Source organism: Xenopus laevis, chromosome 2S (assembly GCF_017654675.1).
Source record: "Xenopus laevis strain J_2021 chromosome 2S, Xenopus_laevis_v10.1, whole genome shotgun sequence".
NCBI classification, from domain to species: domain Eukaryota; kingdom Metazoa; phylum Chordata; class Amphibia; order Anura; family Pipidae; genus Xenopus; species Xenopus laevis.
The window spans coordinates 7,132,714-7,134,953 of NC_054374.1; positions in this window are offsets into that span (position 1 = coordinate 7,132,714).

A 2,240-nucleotide genomic window follows, 5' to 3' on the forward strand; every position below is an offset into this window, starting at 1 on the left:
AAATGCCTTTCTTATTCCAAGAAGGAATTAAGAGATTTCTTTCATTTTTATAAAAGTAAAGATGTTGTGATTAACACCCATGAAAGAGAAAAAAAAAAAACAAAGAAGCGCCACATCATGAAATCTGACATGGGGCTAGACATATTGTCAATTTCCCAGCTGCCCCCAGTCATGTGACTTGTGCTCTGATAAACTTCAATCACTCTTTACTGCTGTACTGCAAGTTGGAGTGATATCACCCCCCTCCCTTTTCCCCCCCAGCAGCCAAACAACAGAACAATGGGAAGGTAACCAGATAGCAGCTCCCTAACACAAGATAACAGCTGCCTGGTAGATCTAAGAACAACACTCAATAGTAAAAACCCATGTCCCACTGAGACACATTCAGTTACATTGAGAAGGAAAAACAGCAGCCTGCCAGAAAGCATTTCTCTCCTAAAGTGCAGGCACAAGTCACATGACTGGGGGCAGCTGGGAAACTGACAAAATGTTTAGCCCCATGTCAGATTTCAAAATTGAATATAAAAAAATCTGTTTGCTCTTTTGAGAAATGGATTTCAGTGCAGAATTCTGCTGGAGCAGCACTATTAACTGATTCATTTTGAAAAAATATGTTGTAGAATGGCTAATCCTAAGCATTTTTCAATTGGCCTTCATATTTTCTGCCACTTCTAACTCTCAAGGGGGAGGGTGGGTGATCGACCCCTCCCATCTAAAAAATAAATGCTCTGTAGGGCTACAAATTATTTGTTATCGCTACTTTGTGTTTCTATTCAGGCCTCTCCTATACAAATCCCAGTTTATTACTCAAATCAGTGCAGGGTTGCCAGGGCCTTACCAGATTGTTGAAATAGTCAATAAATAACTAAATAACTAACAAAAAAAACAACAAATAGCGAAAAACACCTGGTAATTGTCTCACTGTCTATAATACTAAAACAATTTAAAGGTGAACAACCCCTTTAATTAATGTGGAAGTGATCCCTGGTTACCAGGTTCTATGTTGACCTTAGGAGACCAGTTTAACCATATTTGGGCCACCATAGGACACATTACTTTACAGACTATCATTAGAATATTGTCATTGTGCTGGATGATGATCCTTTTGATTGGAGCCTAAATCACATTTGCATAAAAATACATTTTCCATATCAAGGTTTTAAGCTGAACAGTGAGATATTTTGTGTTTTATGAAGTCTCATTCTGATGGGGCTTCAGTATTTCAGACTGACATAAGCTTCAACTTTGATCATCGGGACTTTCCCACTTGTTAAAGTCTTGTTGGATAACGAGTGGTAACGAGGGATAAGTAAAGGCAATGAATAAGAAGGAAGACTGAAGATATGTAGATAAGATAATTCATTTATTTTTAGAACTCACAGGTGTTCGTAGGGAGACAGGATTGCACAGGTTGGCACATGAACAGGACTAGTTCTTAATTACTTGGCACGTCATTATTACTAATCATCAAGTCAAATGGAACCGCCCATTGTAAACAGAGGGAAGCAGTAGATTTACATACAATGCCGGCACTGCTGGTTTAGTCTGTAGATTTGAAAGAACTCATGATCATGTATTGTCATTTATTAATATCTCATAATAAAATACTCTTCCATGAAGAAGATTGTTCTTCTGTCAATGTTCTACAAATTCCTGGAAAGAATATACACACAATGTGGCTGCTTAGGAATAATTTGTGAGCTGATCCGAACAAAATTATTTACCAAAGGATAGACTCTATGGGGCAAATTCACTAACCTCCGAAAATTCGCCAGCGACGGCTTCGCTCACATCGCAACACTTCGCTAGTCAAAAATTCGCCAGGACAACGCTAATTCACTAAAATGCAAAGTTGCGTCCAGGTCGCCGAACGATGGCGAATTTTCACTAGAGTTAATTCGGCAAGCAAAACGAAGTTGTGTTAGCGTTGGCTAATTTGCATAAGGCAGGAAGTTAAATTTAAATAGACGTATATGTTGCAGCAAATACATTACACTACACAAGTCCAAGGAACCTTAATAAATAAAATAAAGTTGTTATATTGCCCTACATATGAGCTCAGTGTATAATTTATGTTCTATATGTTAGGAAATGTGGGGGGGAAGCAGCGTACCCTAAAAATATTTACACTCTTTTGCAGCCTATCACCCTGACAAACTGAAAAGTCGCCAGCGTTTTTTGGGACTTAGAAAAATTTTCAACTTTTTTTTTGAGGAAGCCCTATCTACTCTATTGCACTT